This window comes from Hemitrygon akajei, chromosome 10 (assembly GCF_048418815.1).
Source record: "Hemitrygon akajei chromosome 10, sHemAka1.3, whole genome shotgun sequence".
Taxonomy (NCBI): domain Eukaryota; kingdom Metazoa; phylum Chordata; class Chondrichthyes; order Myliobatiformes; family Dasyatidae; genus Hemitrygon; species Hemitrygon akajei.
The window spans coordinates 153,546,625-153,563,749 of record NC_133133.1 but is presented as its reverse complement, the minus strand read 5'-3'; the positions used below and the strand labels follow the sequence as shown (position 1 = coordinate 153,563,749).

Sequence of the window (17,125 nt, the reverse complement as noted above, 5' to 3'; positions counted from 1 at the left end):
GTTTGCGTACCATCCCAACCGTTCAACAGACGACACCATTGCCATCACCCTCCATCTGGCCAAAAAAGACACGGACGTTTGAATGCTGTTCATAGACTTCAGCTCAGCATTCAACATAATGATTCCTCAGAAACTGATTGGAAACCTGAGCCTACTGGGCCTGAACACCTCCCTCTGCAACTGGATACTAGACTTCCTGACTAGGAGACCTCAGTCAGTCCGGATCGGAAGCAGCATCTCCAACACCATCACACTGAGCACGGGGGCCCCCCCAAGGCTGTGTGCTCAGTCCACTGCTGTTCACTCTGCTGACCCACGACTGTGCTGCAACCACAGCTCAAACCACATCATCAAGTTCACTGATGACACGACCATGGTGGGTCTCATCAGCAAGAACGACGAGTCAGCATACAGAGAGGAGGTGCAACGGCTAACGGACTGGTACAGAGCCAACAACCTGTCTCTGAATGTGAACAAAAGAGATAGTTGTTGACTTCAGGAGGGCACGGAGCGACCATTCTCCACTGAACATCGACGGCTGTTTGGTAGAGATCATTAAGAGCACCAAATTTCACCAAACTCTTCTCCCTCCTGCCATCTGGGAAAAGGCACCAAAGCATTCAGGCTCTCACGACCAGACTTTGTAACAGTTTCTTCCCCCAAGCCATCAGACTCCTCAATACCCAGAGTCTGGACTGACACCAACTTACTGCCCTCTATTGTGCCTTTTGTCTTGTTTATCATTTATTGTAATGCCTGCACTGTTTTGTGCACTTTATGCAGTCCTGGATAGGTCTGTAGTCTAGTGTAGCTTTCTCTGTGTTGTTTTTTTTTTTACGTAGTTCAGTGTAGTTTTTGTACTGTTTCATGCAGCACCATGGTCCTGAAAAACACTGTCTCGTTTTTACTGTGTACTGTACCAGCAGTTATGGTCGAAATGACAATAAAAAGTGACTTGACTTGACCTGTAGCATTCAAGTCTGGTGACCCAGGCCTGTACCAGAAAACCAGGTATGATTTGTGGAGTGCTATTCCAAGGGCGAAGAGACAATTTCAAATGAGGTGGGAGATGACATCGGATGTACGACAATGCTGGCAGGGTTTGCAAGACATTACTTCCTACAATGCAAAACCCAATAGCATGAATGGCAGCGATGCTTCACTACCAGATGAACTCAATGCCTTCTATGCCCACTTTGAAAGGGAGAATACAATTACAGCTGTGAAGATCCCTGCTGCAACTGATGACCCTGTGATCTCTGTCTCAGAGGCCGATGTTAGGCTGTCTTTAAAGAGAGTGATCACCTGCCTCAGCAAGGACCTGAACCTATTGCAATTTGCCTATTGCCACAATAGGTCAACTGCAAATGCACCCTCAATGGCTCTTCACATGGCTTTAGACCACCTGGACAACACAAACACTATGTCAGGATGCTGTTCATCAACTATAGCTCAACATTTAATACCATCATTCCCATAATGCTGATTGACAAGTTGCAGAACTTGGGCCTCTGTACCTCCTTCTACAATTGGATTCCCAACTTCCTAACCAGAAGACCACAATCTGTGTGGATTGGTGATAACATCTGATCGTTGACTATCAACATCTCAGGGGTGTTTACTCAGCCCACTGGTCTACTCTCTATATACCCATGACTGTGTGGCGAGGCATAGCGCACATAAATTTGTATCATCAGATACAACCATTGTTGGTAGAATCTCAGATGGTGAAAAGACACCATACAGGAGTGAGATATGACAACTAGTGGAGTGGTGTCGCAGCAACAATCTTGCACTCAATGTCAGTAAGGAGAAAGAGCTGATTGTGGACTTCAGGAAGGGCAAGACAAAGGAATATATACCAATTCTCATAGAAGAATCAGCAGTGGAGAGAGTAAGCAGTTTCAAGTTCCTGGGTGTCAAGATCTCTGAGGAACTAACCTGGTCCCAACATATTGATGCAGTTATAAAAAAGGCAAGATAGCGGCTGTGCTTCAATTAGGAGTCTGAAGAGATTTGGCATGTCAACAAATACACTCAAAAACTTCTATAGATGTACCATGGCAAGCATTCTGACAAGCTGCATCACTCTCTGGTATGGACGGGCTACTGCATAAGACTGAAAGAAGCTGCAGAGGGTTGTAAATTTAGTTGGCTCCATCTTGAGTACTAGCCTACAAGGTACCCTGGACATCTCAAGGGGCAGTGTCGCAGAAAAGCAGCGTCCATTATTAAGGACCTCCAGCACCCAGGGCATGCCCTTTTCTCACTGTTACCATCTGAGGTAGGAGGTACAGAAGCCTGAAAGCACACACTCAGCGATTCAGGAACAGCTTCTTCCCCTCTGCCATCCAATTCCTAAATAGATATTGAACCTTTGGACACTACCTCACTTTTTTAATATATATTATTTCTGTTTTTGTATGATTTTTAATCTATTCAATATACATATACTGCAATTGATTTACTTATTTATTTATTATTACTTTATTTTGTTCTTTTTCCTTCTATAATATGTATTGCTTTGAACTGCTACTGCTAAGATAACAAATTTCACAACACATTCTAGTGATAATCAACCTGATTCTGAAAGAAGTAAATAAATTAGTATAACATTAATTTTATTTAAACTTTCATTTATTGACAATTGCAGATGATACAATTCTGTGTTATAGAAGATCTTTTTATGTGTTTTTAGGAACACAACACCCTTGCCTCTCGTAACACCTGGGTCACCCGTACTTCATTGAATATTCATCTTCCTATTAATGAATGTGAAAAGACGTTGAAAGCATTCAAAGGTTATTAAAATGATAACTGAATGGGCAGATTACCTAATGAAAAATTATGGCGATCGGCTGAAAGAGATAGCAGACTACAGAAAGAGCGCTCACTCTTCATGAATATGGTCCTCAGGTGCAAGGTGCACTACATACAAAGGTTCTGTCTAAACTCAGAGTTGTGAAAGATGGGCCTGACCTCACTACTGCATTAAGTTCCATTCCATTGGTTAATGCCACACTACCTGTCCTTCATAGCAACACAAACAAAATGCTGGAGGAACTCAGCAGGCCGGGTAGCATCTATGGAAAAAGAGTAAACAGCCAATGATTCAGGCCAAGACCCTTCATCAGGACTGGAAGGGAAGAGAAGGTCAGTCTTCTGAAGTCAAACTACAGACCCCAAAAAGTGTAGTAAGGATGTGGTCTACAAGTGACAAGAAGAGGTAGAAAGTGCATGCTAAAAGAGCAATGTCACAATAGTCATGGAGGATTTCATCATGGAGGTTAGATTTGGGATCTGGCGCCTATCTGATTTTCCCCAGAATGGGATTTCCTAGAATGCTTACAAGCTGGCTTTTTATAACAGCTTATGATTGAGCCCACCAGTGGCTCAGCTATTCTGAATTTGGGTGTCGTACAATGAACTAGAACTGATTAGAGCTTAAGGTAAAAGAATCTTTAGAGGCAAGTAATCGTAATTCACCATGGAATTTGAGAAGGAGAAGATAAAGTCAGACACATCAGTATTACAGCAGAGTAAAGAGAATTACAGTGGCATGAGAGGAGTTGGCCAAAACTGACGGGAAAAGAACACTGGCAGGGATGATGGCAGAGCACAATGGCTGAAATTTCTGGAAGCAATTTGGTAGGCAGAAGGTAATTACGGCCCAAAATAGAAGATTTCCAAAGGCAAGATGACCCAACCGTGGCTAACAAGAGAAGTCAAAGCCAACATAAAAGCCAAAGGAGGGCATATAACAGTGCAAAAATGAATGGAAAGTAAGAGGATTAGGAAAATTTTAAAAACCAACAGAAGGCAACTAAAAAAGTCATTAAGGTAAAGATGGAATATGAAAGTAAACTAGACAGTAAAATTAAAGAGGATATCAAAGATTTCTTCAGATACATAAAGTGTAAAAGAGAGGTGACAGTGGATATTGGACCACCAGAAAATAATGCTGGAGAAGTAGTAATGGGGAACAAGGAAATGGCAGATGAACTGAGAAGTATTTTGCATCATTTTTCACTGTGGAAGCAGAATGGTGCAAGTTCCAGAGTGTCAAGGGTCATAAGTGTATGAAGTTGCCATTGCTAGAGAAAAGGTTCTTGGGAGACCAAAGGCTCTGAAAGTAGATAAGTCTCCCAGACCAGATGGTGTATACCCCAGGGTTCCGAAGGAGGAGGCTAAATTGATTGTGGAGGCATTAGAAATGATCCTTCAAGAATCACTAGATTCTGGAATGGTTCCAGAAGACGTGAATATTGCAAATGTCACTCCTCGCTTTATGAAGGGAGAGAGGCAGAAGGAATTATAGGCCAGTTATTCTGACCTCCGTGATTGGGAAGATGTTGGGAGTTGATTGTTAAGAACTTGGTTTCGGGGTACTTGAAAGCACATGGCAAAATATGCCAAAATCAGCATGGTTTCCTTAAAGGAAAATCTTGCCCGACAAACCTGTTGGGATTCTTTGAATAAATAACCAGCAGCATGTTGTGTATTTAGATTTTCAGAAGGCCTTTGACAAGGTGCTACACACAAGGCTGCTTAACAAGTTAAAAGCCAATGGTATTACAGGAAAGATACCAGCATGGATAAAGCATTGGCTGATTGGCAGGAAGCAAAGAATGGAATATTGAGAACCTTTTCCAGTTGGCTACCATTACTAGTGGTGTTCCACAGTGGTCTGTGTTGGGACCACTTCTTTTTACATTATATGTGAATGTCTTGGATGACATAATTCATGGCCCTGTTTGCCGATGATACGAGGATAGGTGGAAAGGCAGGTAGCTTTGAGGAAGCAGAAAATCTACAGAAGGAATTAGATTAGGAAAATGGGCAAAGAAGTGTCATATGAAATACAGTGTCAGGAAGTGTATGGTCATGCGCTTTGGTAGAAAAAAATAAAAGGGTAGACTATTTTTTTAAATGGAGAAAAAATTCAAAAATCTGAGTTGCAAAGGGACCTGGGAGACCCTGTGCAGGATTCCCTAAAGGTTCATTTGCATATTGACTCTGTGGTGAGGAAGGCAAATGCAATATTAGCTTTATAAAGCACTGGTGTCTTCACAGAGTATTGTGAGTAGTTTTGGGCCCCTTATCTTAGAAAGGATGTGCTGAAACTGGACAGGGTTCAAAGGAGGTTCACAAAAATGATTCCAGGATTGAATGGCTTGTCATATGAAAAGTGTAATGGCTCTGGGCCTGTATTCACCAGAATCTCATTGAAACCTATTGAATGCTGAAAGGCCTTGATAGAGTGGATGTGGAGAGGATGTTTCCTGTGCTGGGAGTCTTAGACCAGAGGACACAGCCGCAGAATAGAGGGGCATCCTTTTCAGAATGGAGATGAGGAGGAATTTCTTTAGCCAGAGAGTGATGAATCTGTGAAATTCCTTGCCCACTGGAGGCTGTGGAAGCCAAGTCTTTACATATATTTAAGGCAGAAGTAGAGGTTGATAGATTCTTGGTTGGTCAGGGCATGAAGTGATATGGAGAAAAGGCAGGAGATTGGGGCTGAGAGGAAAACAGTATCAGCCATGATGAAATGGCGGAGCAGATTTGATGGCCATATGGGCTAATTCTGCTCCTATATCTTATGGTCTAAAAATACCTTTGACTGCAAGCACATTGGGCAATGGTCAGAATTGAATGTAAAGAGTTAAAGAAGATTACAGATTAGCTTTATTTGTCACATGTACATCAAAACATGCAGTGAGATGTGTCATCATGTGTCAACAATCAATACAATCCAAGAATTCTGCTGGGGGTAGGGCACTTCACATACCCTAACTGTACATCTTTCCAATGTAGGAGGAAAGCAGATCTCCCAGAGTAAACCCACACAGGGAGAACGTATAAACTCCTTAAAGATGGTGGCAGGAATTGAACCCTGATCAATGTTCACTAGCGCAATAAAGCAATTGCTCTAACTACTGCACTACTGTGCTGCCCACAATGTCCTGCAGATGTTACAGGTGATGGGCACAATATTTATATGCATTTGACAGAATGTCTCATTACCAGAGCACACCAACAAGCACCAAGACCTCACTTGACTGGCAGTGAGAGAGGCCCACCCCAATAGATTATTCCTGCACAGTTGGACTATCACTTCCATCGCAAGCTATCCTTAAGAGTGCCTTAATGTGGATAAAATGATCATCCAACAGAGACATGCTGAAGCATTTCAGCAAGTCAGGCAGTACCTAAAGAGGGAAATAAACAGTCGATGTTTCAGAGTAAGTTTCTTATCAGAACTGGAAATCCAGCAACTGCTGAATTTCTTGTGAGATGACTGCCCACACCTTTGTGGCTTGTGCATTAGGCCATTCAGCCCATTGAGTCTTCTCTGCCATTCCATCATAGCTGATTAACTATCCCTCTCAATCCCATTCTCCTGCTTTCTCCCTGTAACCTTTGACGCATTGACTAATCAAGAACCTATCAAACTCTGCATTAAATTTACTGAATGACTTGGCCTCTACAGCCATCCATGACAATAAATTCCATAGATTCAGCACCCTCTGTCTAAAGAAATTCCTCATCTTTGTTCTAAGTGGACATTCCCCTATTCTGAGGCTGTGCCCTCTGGTCCTATACTCTCCCACTACAGGAAACATCCACTCCATATCCACTAATAGGTCTTTCAATATTAGACAGGCTTCAATGAAATTCCAACCCCCCTTTACTCTTCTTAACTCCAGCGATTACAGGTCCAGAACCTCCTCAGACATCCACCCTTACAGTCCACGAAATCATTCTAGTGAGCCTCCTCTGGACCCTCTGCAATGTGAGCACATATTTTCTTACATAAGGGGCCCAAAACTGCTAACAATATTCCAAGTGCAGTCTGACCAATACCTTATAAAACCTCAGTATTACATCCTCGCTCATGTATTCTAGTCCTGAAATGAATGCTAAAATTGCATTTGCCTTCTTTTACCACCAACTCAACCTGCAAGTTAACCTGATGTCAATATCCATCATAACACCATCCAGCCCAAGATCTTAAAGCACAAACTAACGGAGATGGGAGTAGACTCTCACATGGTGGATTGGATAGTGGACTACTTGACAGATAGACCTCAGTATGTGCGGTTGGGAGACTGTAGGTCTGACACAGTGGTCAGCAGCACAGGAGCGCCACAGGGAACCGTACTCTCTCCGGTCCTGTTCACCCTGTACACATCTGACTTCCAATATAACTCGGAGTCCTGCCATGTGCAGAAGTTCGCTGATGACACGGCCATAGTGGGGTGTGTCAGGAATGGACAGGAGGAGGAGTATAGGAAACTGATACAGGACTTTGTGATATGGTGCAACTCAAACTACCTGCGTCTCAATGTCACCATGACCAAGGAGATGGTGGTGGACTTTAGGAGATCTAGGCCTCATATGGAGCCAGTGATCATTAATGGAGAATGTGTGGAGCAGGTTAAGACATACAAGTATCTGGGAGTACAGTTGGACGAGAAGCTAGACTGGACTGCCAACACAGATGCCTTGTGCAGGAAGGCACAGAGTCGACTGTACTTCCTTAGAAGGTTGGCGTCATTCAATGTCTGCAGTGAGATGCTGATGATGTTCTATAGGTCAGTTGTTGAGAGCGCCCTCTTCTTTGTGGTGGCGTGTTGGGGAGGAAGCATTAAGAAGACGGACGCCTCACGTCTTAATAAGCTGATAAGGAAGGCGGGCTCTGTCGTGGGCAAAGTACTGGAGAGTTTAACATCGGTAGCTGAGCGAAGGGCGCTGAGTAGGCTACGGTCAATTATGGAAAACCCTGAACATCCTCTACATAGCACCATCCAGAGACAGAGAAGCAGTTTCAGCGACAGGTTACTGTCGATGCAATGCTCCTCAGACAGGATGAAGAGGTCAATACTCCCCAATGCCATTAGGCTTTACAATTCAACTGCCAGGACTTAAGAACTTTTTTTTTTAAAGCTATTATTAATGCTTTTTGAGTTAGTGATTTAGATGCATATCATATTATTACTGAGTTAAGTATTGTATGTAATGAGTTTTTGCTACAACAAGTGTATGGGACATTGGAAAAAATGTTGAATTTCCCCATGGGGATGAATAAAGTATCTATCTATCTATCTATCTATCTATTACATTTGCGCCACAGTACTGCTTTAAAAAAAACATGTCCCTGCTTAGCAAAGCATCACTTAAATGATACTGCAAAGATGTGGAAGAAGGTCCTGTGGCCAGATGAGACTAAAGCGGAACTTTTTGGCCTAAATTCTAAGCAGTACATGTGACACAAATCTAATACTGCACATCAGACAGGTAACAACTTTCCCCTACTGTAAAATATAGTGGAGCTAACATCATGCTACAGGGATGCTTTTCAGCAGCAGGATTGGAAATCTGGTCAGGATTGATGGGAAGATGAATGGTGCTAAATACATATAGATCCTGGATAAAAACCTGCTAGTCTCTGCCAGTAAGCTTAAACTGAAGAGGAAGTTCATCTTTCAGCAGGACTATGACCCAAAACACACTGCCAGAGCAACCATGGAGTGACTTCAAATGAAAAAAACTGATGTCCTTGGGTCACCTATTCAGAGTCCTGACATTAACCCGATCAAGCATCTCTGGCAAGACCTTAAGATTGGTGTCCACCATCACTTCCCAACTAACTGGCACAGCTTAAGCAATTTTGGAAAGAGGAATGGGCAAATCTTGCTCCATCGAATGGTGCAAAGCTAATAGACTGCTGGCTGTAATAGCTGCAAGAGGTGGTTCAACTAAGTAGTGAGCAGAGATGAGTACTTTTGAACTGCTGACATTTATGTTTTCGAACTTTCAGTTTTTCATGCTTTTTTCATGAGTTTTTCAGCTCAACTGGGAAAAAGGACCTTGTGATTCACACATAAAAATTCTCAGTTAAATTGATCAAAATCCCTCATTGCAATACTCATTTATGTGAACAAGCTGTTGGGGGCTGAATACTTTTTCAAGGTATCTGCCACTTCTTTGTCCATTCTCCCAGTCATCTTAGTCCTTCTGAAGATTCCCTGCTTCTGCAACCTGTATTTGTACTGTCTGCAAACCTGGCCACAAAACCATCAATTCCATCACCCAAATCTTTGATATACTGTATAATGTTAAGAGAAGAATTCCCAATACCAACCCCTGCTGAACACTCCTAGTCACCAGCAGCGGACCAGAATAGGCCTGGTTTATTCCCACTCTTGCCAGTCAGCCAATCTTCTATCCATGCTCATACCTTTCCTGTAGTACCATGGGTGTTTATCTGAAGCAGCCTAATGTGCGGCACTTTGTCAAATAAAACAACATCCACTGACTCTCCTGTTCCCATCTTGCTGTTATTTCCTTAAAGAATTTCAACAGATTTGTCAGGCAACATTTCCCCTTAAGGAAACCATGCTGACTCTGGCCTACAACCCTGGGGTGTACACCATTTGGTCCAGGTCATTTATCTACCTTCACACCCTTCAATTTTCCAAGCACCTTCTCTCTAGTAATGGCAACTTCACTCACTTCTGCTCCACGACACCCTCAAATTTCCGGCATACTATTAGTGTCCTCCACAGAGAAGACTGATGCAAAATACTTAATCAGTTCGTCCGCCATTTCCTTGTTCCCCATTACCTCCACTCCAGCATCTTTTTTCAGTGGTCCAATATCTACTCTCGCCTCTCTTTTACTCTACACATCTTAAGAAACTTTTGGCATCCTCTTTCATATTATTGCTTAGCTTACCTTTGTATTCCATCTTTTCCCTTCATGACTTTTTTAGTTGCCTTCTGTTGGTTTTTAAAAGTTTACCAATCCTCCAACTTCCCACACATTTTTGCTCTATTATGTGTCCTCTCTTTGGGTTTTATGTTGGCTTTGATTCCCTTGTCAGCCACAGCTGCGTCATCTTGCCTTTAGAATACTACTTCTTCTTTGGGATGTATCTATCCTGCACCTTCTGAACTGCTCCCAGAAACTCCAGCCATTGCTGCTCTGCCATCTTCCCTACTAGTGTCCTCTTCCAATCAACTTTGGCCAGCTCCTCTCTCAAGCCTCTGTAATTCCCTTTACTTCACTCTCAAACTGCATGGTGAATTCTATCACACTATGGACACCGTCCCATAAAGGGGTGCCTTTACCTTACCTTAAGCACTCTGATCAATTCTGGTTCATTGCACAATACCCTAGTGGGCTCAACCACACTAAAAAAGCTATCTTGTAGGCACTCTACAAATTCCTCCTTTTGGGATCCAGCATCAACCTGATTTTCTCAGTCTACCTACACATTGAAATCCCCCGTGACTATCATAACATTGCTCTTTTGATATGCATTTTCTATCCGGTTGTATTTTGTAGCCTACATCTTTGCTACTGTTCGAAGGTCTGTATATAACTCCCATCAGGGAAGTTTTACCCTTGCAGTTTTTTTAGCTCTACCCACAACGATCCTACATTTCTGATGCTATGTCACGTCTTTCTATGGATTTGATTTCATTTTTTACCAACAGAGCTCCACCCCACCTCCTCTGCCTACCAGGTTTCAAGATGCCCAAGACACGCCATACGATAAGCAATCACCAAAAAGATCGGTGCAAAAAGCTTGTTATGACGGCACCCCAATGACTCCATCAGGAGTTAAGGACATGCATGCATGCGCACACACACACACGTTACACTTCAACTCATCCCACTGACTGCAATCTTGCTCTATCATCTGCCTTTTCTTCCTCAGTCCCACTACACAATGTACTGACTTGTACAACAAATGAGCCCATCCTCAGCCCCATCACTCTGGTACCCATTCCCCTGCCAAATTAGTTTAAGTTTTCCTCAACGGTTCTAGCAAATCTGGCCACAAGGATATAGGTTCCCCTCAGCTGCAGGTGCAACCAGTCCTTTTTGTGGAGGTCATACCTTCCCCAAAAGAGATCCCAATGATCCATAAATCTGAAACTCTGCCCCCTGCACCATTTCCTCATCTGTATTATCATCCTATTCCTACCATGATTGACACGTAGTACAGGGAGTAATACCTTAGACGTCCTCTTCTTCAGTCTTTTCCTTAATTCCCTATAGTCACTGCGCAAGACCTCTTCCCACTTTCTACCTATGTCACTGGTACCAACGAACACCACAACCTCTGGCTACTTGCCCTCCCTCTTGAGAAATTTCTGCAGCTGCACTGAGACTTTCCGGACCCTAGCATCTGGGAGGCAACACACCATCCTGGTGTCTCTTTCTCAGCAAGAGAATCTCCTGTCTGTCCTTTTAACTACTGACTCTCCTCTCACTATAGCTCTGACTGACTTTACCCTTCCCTGCTGAGTCTCAGAGCCAGCCACAGTGCTATTGGCTTGGAGGCTGCTGCTGTCTCTTAATAGGTCACTCTCCATCCCCCACTCCCGCAGCCATGGGAAACTTGTCGCTGAAGGAAATGGCTACAGGGAAACCCTGTACTGACTGCTTACTCCCCTCACTTCTCCTGGTGGTCACCCATCTATTCTTTGAAGCTTGCACTTTGGATGTGACCACCTCAGTAAACATACGTTGTTTTCAGCCTCCCAGATGGTCCTGAAATCATTCAGATCCAGCTCCCACTCATCGCAAAAATGTCTGGAAAAAGATGTAATGGTCTCTGTTGCTGATGCTTTTTTGCTGGTATGGGGTGGGGGCGTTACCTTGCTGCTGCTTGTGCATGGGAGGGGGAGCTGGGGGGGGGCTTTCAAGTTCTAACATTTAACTGCCATTCATTCTTTGAGGCACTCCTCTGTTTTTGTGGATGTTTGCAAAGAAAAAGAATCTCAGAAAGTACGTATATTGTATACATTTCTCTGACATTAAATGTACCGATTGAACCTGTTGTAGTTCATCCCAAGCAGCTACATAACAGGAGGCTTTCTGACCAATCGGTCAGATTAATACAGACAGACATACTTTATTGATCCCGAGGGAAATTGGGTTTTGCTACAGTTGCACCAAGAATAGAGTAGAAATATAGCAAAATAAAACCAGAAATAATTAAATGATAATAAGTAAATTATGCCAAGTGGAAATAAGTCCAGGACCAGCCTATTGGCTCAGAGTTTCCGACACTCCGAGGGAGGAGTTGAGAAGTTTGATGGCCACGGGCAGGAATGACTTCCTATGACGCTCAGTGTTGCATCTCGGTGGAATGAGTCTCTGGCTGAATGTACTCCTGTGCCTAACCAGTACATTATGGAGTGGATGGGAGTCATTGTCCAAGATGGCATGCAACTTGGACAGCATCCTCTTTTCAGACACCACCGTCAGAGAGTCCAGTTCCACCCCCACAACATCACTGGCCTTACGAATGAGTTTGTTGATTCTGTTGGTGTCTGCTACCCTCAGCCTGCTGCCCCAGCACACAACAGCAAACACGATAGCACTGGCCACCACAGACTCGTAGAACATCCTCAGCATTGTCCGGCAGATGTTAAAGGGCCTCAGTCTCCTCAGGAAATAGAGATGGCTCTGACCCTTCTTGTAGTCAGCCTCAGTGTTCTTTGACCAGTCCAGTTTAATGTCAATTCGTATCCCCAGGTACTTGTCATCCTCCACCATGTCCACACTGACCCCTTGGATGGAAACAGAGGTCACCGGTGCCTTGGCCCTCCTCAGCTCCACCACCAGCTCCTTAGTCTTTTTCACATTAAGCTCACACCATGTGACAAAGTTTCCCAGCACAGCCCTGTAATCAGCCTCATCTCCCTTGCTGATGCATCCAACTATGGCAGAGTCATCAGATAACTTCTGAAGATAGCAAGACTCTGGCAATACCAAGGCAAACATCATGTTACTGACAGATAAACAACTCTGTGAAAGAAGCTCTTTGGTCTGCCTAAAGCTAACAAGATTCTGTGAGGGAATGCTGCCATTTGGCCCAGACCAGGCTGCAGGAGTGCATGCTAGGAAAGCACTGAAGCTTGGTGCCACTAACGCAGAGGTTTATGGCGAAGGATTACATTCAAAGTGCAAATACATAAGATATTGAGAGCGTGAGTCTTGTGTGAATACCTCTCAAATTCTAAGATTGAACTGGCCAAGGAGGCCATGTGTGCAATGATGCTCTGTATACAGAATATGATAACTTTACAAATGAATAGGACCTATAATACTGAATGCACAGGCAGAATGACACCAGGAATGCAAAAAGAAATTAATGCAGTGCTTTCTTGGTATTTCTTCTATATACTTGGTGGATAAGTTTCATTTTTGAAATATATTTTTAAAAACCACTGCATAGACTAGGTTTGTATCTACAGGAATTTAGAGGAAGGGAACATAGCTGTAACATAGAACATCCAGGGCAGTCTTGACCGATTGGACAAAGGAAGAATGTTTCCTTATGAAGGAGAATTAGAACCAGGTATCTGTTGAAAAATAAGGAGTCGTCTTTTTAAGGCAGAGATAAGGCAAATGTTTTCTCTCAAAAAGTCAAGTCTTTCGAACTCTCTTCCTCAAAGGGATGACCTTTTGAAGGCTTTTAAAATTATGAGGCATATAATTGTAGTCACAGTCTTTTTCCCCCCAAGGAAGGAGTCTAAAATTAGAGGTCTTTGGTTTAAGGGGAAAGAAGTTTTTTAAAAATGCAAGGAGCAAGTGTTTCCACACAGAACCCTCAAAGGAGCTGGTGGAACCAGATTACAGTGTTTAAGGAATTTGGGTAGATACCTGGATAAGAAAAAAGTAAAGGGACATATGCAGGATTAGCATAGACAAAAATCGTTGTTGGCTTGGACAAACTGGGCAAAAGGACCTATTTCTGTGCTGTACAGTTCTATGATTCTAATTAATGACTCCAAAGCATATAGTCACATTAGAGTCTCTAGGTTATTTTTCTACTTAAGTACTCAAGTCAAGTCACTTTTATTGTCATTTCAACCATAACTGCTGGTACAGTATAGTAAAAATGAGACAACGTTTTTCAGGACCATGGTGTTACATGACAGTACGAAAACTAGATTGAACTACGTAAAAAAAACAACGCAGAGAAAGCTACATTAGACTACAGACCTACACAGGACTGCATAAAGTGCACAAAAACAGTGCAGCCATTACAATAAATAATAAACAGGACAATTGGGCAAGGTGTCAGTCCAGGCTTCGGGTATTGAGGAGTCTGACAGCTTCGGGGAAGAAATTGTTACGTAGTCTGGTCGTGAGAGCCCGAATGCTTCGGAGCCTTTTCCCAGATGGCAGGAGGGAGAAGAGATTATATGAGGGGTGCATGGGGTCCTTCATAATGCTGTTTCCTTTACAGAAGCAGCATGTAGTGTAAATGTCCGTGATGGCGGGAAGAGAGACCCCGATGATCTTCTCAGCTGACCTCACTATCCGCTGCAGGGTCTTGCGATCCAAGATGGTGCAATTTCCGAACCGGGCAGTGATGCAGCTGCTCAGGATGCTCTCAATACAACCCCTGTAGAATGTGATGAGGATGGGGGTGGGAGATGGACTTTCCTCAGCCTTCACAGAAAGTAGAGATGCTGCTGGGCTTTCTTTGCTATGGAGCTGGTGTTGAGGGACCAGGTGAGATTCTCCGTCAGGTGAACACCAAGAAATTTGGTGCTCTTTACAATCTTTACTCAGCATTAAAATAAGCTTTAAAAGTCATCAGATATGGTTCTACCTACAGAGTGACCAGCAAACATCCCAAAAATAATTGTGGATACGAGTAATTGAGTTAATATCCCTCAATCTTATTTCATTCAACATATAGAATGTACTAAGTAAGTTTTTTGACTAATATTCAACTGCTTTTATGTGCAATGAAACCACTACCACTACTTTCTCTAAATCCCAATTTCTCTTTGGAAGAAGCAATGACCTCCACCATTCCCTGTGGCACAAAGTGTTCCTGGTCCAAGAAATATCTTAGCTTCCATAAATACAATTTACTAAACCAACACCAGCAATAGAACTTTTCATCATTGTACAGAGGTTCTCATGGGCCTGTCGAGCTTCTTTCCCGTGAAAACTATACATTACATATCTCCAACCCTGACAGACAACATGGCATTTAGAAGCCACGATCAACCAGGTGTACTTTTGGAGGTTGTAGTTGCTGTGGTGCAGAATAATGATTTATTGGAGTGGCACAATAATAGTTATAACCCATGCTTTTAGGATTCAATTACATTTTTAATCAGTCCTCCAGAAAACAGAGAGAAGTGTATAAACTGAACATTCACCCGCTTTGTTATTTCTAATACTCGGCATTGGAGACAGAAGGAATTAAGGCTGAAAATACTGCAGCAGATCTCCCAGTACACAATAACTGCGGTACCGACATTTATTCTCCGCTCAACTTTGATCAAAGGCAATTTCGACAAGCCATGTACCATCTCTGCGGCGGCGAAGAGCGTCAGGTACCGTCAACGAACCGTAACTCCCCCAGGCCTACATTTAATCCAAAGCAGAAGTTTTATCTCCCAATCCTACACAGGGCTCCGAGCGGTCCGAATCTCCAGCACTACCCCGCCCCGCTCCTGTCGCTGGAGCCAGGGGCCGGGGCCGGGGCCGGGGCCGGTACCGAGGGGGCTAACCGACTGCTCACCTGTTCGACAGCCGCCGCCAACCTGTTCCTGGGAGCAGTGCCGCGCGCCCTCCGACCCGGAAGTGTTTGTCACGTGGCCGCGTTGCCCTGACTTCCATGTGGCGGCGTGTTCGCTGGCGCTCAGCGCCTCTCCGCCGTAGACAGCACCTGTGGGGGGGGGGGGGAAGAGTTATTAATACTTGCAATTTAAATTAAAATGTAAAATAACATGTTATGCAGCAGGTCAAAATTTCTCGCCCCCGAAACGCCAACAGTTTATTGTCTTCCATAGGTGCTGCCTGACTTCCAGCGTTTTGTGTGTGTTGCTCTGGATTTACTCTGCATTTGCCGAATGACGTGTTAAAAATTCCACTGGTCATTTCACAAAGTCACTTTCCCTTTGGGTTTTGCATTATATCGATTTTGTCCAACCGGGGTTTCATATTTGTTAGCACCAGACAACGCAAACGATTTCCTTAAGAAGTCCTGCGACGTTTCGGGCCAATATCCTTTATCAGGACTGGAAAGGACGGGGGTAAATAAGATGGATGGATCTTTTAAATTCCAGGATACGAAATGATATAGAGCGAAAACAAGCAGACTTAGGAGTTTAAAAAAAAAACCACATTGATCTCAATGAGCGGCGAAACAGCCTCAAGGGTTAAGTCCTGTGTTCCGATTTCCATGATCAAATTATCAGATTTTCATTATTTGAATCATTTAACTATTCATATCACTTTTCCTGTAGAATGCATGAATCCAATTTGGATCCATCATTTCTACCCCTTTTGGTTATTTGCAGGACTTATTTTTTTTAAAAGAAAACTACTTGTGTGGGTGGGAACAAACATGACATTGTGGTTGGGCAAGGTCAATGTACTGTGATACCCAAAGGGAAAGTGACCAGAGGAATTTTAACTTACTACATTGTAATGCTTATTTTAATTTAAATTGCACATATTAATTACTCTTTTCCTTCTACCCTCACACCTCAACAAGAACCACTTGGTTTTATCAAATGTGCAAGCATATTGACAAACAGCTGAAAAAAAATTAAGATCAATAATAGAACTTGTGAAGGATGCTCTTAGCAAGAAACCAGTTTGGGAGTCCCCAGCAACACATACAAAATGCTGGAGAAACTCGGCAAGTCAGACAACATCTTTGGAGGGAATAAACAGTCAAAGTTTTGGGCTGAGCCCTTCATCGGTATTGGAAATATAGGAGGCAGAGCTCCACTGCAAAGTCTCTTCGAGGTATACCTATTCTGAAAAAGTTTAAATCTACTTTTTCATAAGAATTCAATGAAACCTTGTCACACTGCTCCCCCTCTGTTATCCACCTTTCCTGGCTTCTGCCAAAGTCCTGATAAAAATTGTCAGCCTGAAATGTCAACTGTTTATTCTCCTCTGTAGATGCTTCCTGAATTGCTGAGTTTCTCCAGTGTTTTGTGTGTGTAGCTCAAGATTTCCGGCATCCGCAGAATCTTTTTACTTCTGACAATCTCCAGATTTCTGAGTGAATCTTCAAAAATGAAAGCTGGCGGAAAGCAAAGACATGCATAAGCAATTCAGA

The 17,125-nt window shown here is 43.2% G+C and overlaps 1 protein-coding gene across 1 annotated transcript in view; it reads right to left on the bottom strand.

Moving 5' to 3' along the window:
- Window positions 1-15,653, bottom strand: part of LOC140734847 (coiled-coil domain-containing protein 91-like) — a 173,289-nt gene extending 157,636 nt beyond the window's left edge. The window contains exon 1 of the mRNA XM_073059432.1: window positions 15,572-15,653. The gene's annotated coding sequence lies outside the window, so the exon portion shown is untranslated. The remainder of the gene's footprint in view (window positions 1-15,571) is intronic.
- Window positions 15,654-17,125: the final 1,472 nt, after the last annotated feature.